A 1316-nucleotide genomic window follows, 5' to 3' on the forward strand; every position below is an offset into this window, starting at 1 on the left:
TAGGGAAGCCCGACGCTCGGATCTAGTCACCGTGGATGAGCAACAGGCGACGCTCGAGTCCATGCGTTGCGCCCGCACTATCCGCTGTGAGTGGTGCAGCTTCGTGTCATGGATCTAGAGCGCAACCGCCTCTTCGACGAGATCGTGACGAAGGCGGAGGCGGAGGAGGTGCAGGTGGTGGCTGACACGCCCAATGCCAACATCGCTAGCTCCACATCATTCGCGCTGGCCAACAATGATCATGAGGCCATCATCGATCTCACCTCCAACAGCTCGATCGTCGACCTCACCTTCAACCGCGGTGTCCAAGGCCAGGCGAACTCCGGCGAAGAATAGGACACGTGCCCACATATGACAGAGTAGAGTCGGGCCAAATCCTTTTGCTATGTAAAAAATTCAACATTTTGTTCATTCGGGTTTGATTGTGTCATAGTTCTACAGTTGGAATTTGGTTTATCGTGGATGAACTGCATTGCTAATATTGATCCCAAGAAAAAAACAATAGGTACAGCTAGTTCATGAATAGCCAGCCATTGCACTGTAAAAAAGGGACATGTTCGATCTATGGTCATTGAGGGCCTCCTAAAAGGATATACTAAATTCATCGAGTTGTTCTAAAGAATCAAAACAGTCAGTTATTAACGGGATTCCTTGTCGGCAACCACTGCCCGCTTTTTTATTTGGTAATGCTAACTGGTGATCGTTCATTGGGAAGTCGTCTGATTGAGATCAAACGATGACAATTATTTTAAAAAAACTTGCCTTCATCAAGAAAGAAATATCATAGTAATCTAAGAAAATGTTGTCCCCTATAACTAAAATTGTCGAACATTCGCGCATTGGGTTCGATGGCCACCCCCTATTTGTGCGGACAGGCAGGTATCAGGTGATAACACCCTTCACATGCTCTCACGATCCAAATTTAAAAAAATCACGTTTAGATGTTTCAAAAAATCCTAAAAAAATTATGGATGTTCACAAGATATATTTTAATATCTCCTAAAAACTTCAGATACAAAATATAAGTATACATTGAGAAACAAAAAAGACAAATCCATATGTGAATAGTGTCATTTCTGACACTATTCATGTTGTCTTCATTTGACACTATTCATTCTGGATTTGTCTTTTTTTTACTCCATGCGTGTTTCGAATTTTGATCTGGATTTGTAGGGGTGATAGATATATGTCTTGTGAACATCAATAAAAAATTCAGAATTTTTTGAAACATCTAAATACGATTTTTCAAAAGTTAGAGCATGGTTGAAGAGTGGCATCACCTGATATTTCCCCCGCGAGGACATCTGGTGTTGTCC

The sequence above is a fragment of the Triticum aestivum genome, chromosome 2B (genome assembly GCF_018294505.1).
Source record: "Triticum aestivum cultivar Chinese Spring chromosome 2B, IWGSC CS RefSeq v2.1, whole genome shotgun sequence".
In the NCBI taxonomy this organism is placed as follows: Eukaryota; Viridiplantae; Streptophyta; class Magnoliopsida; order Poales; family Poaceae; genus Triticum; species Triticum aestivum.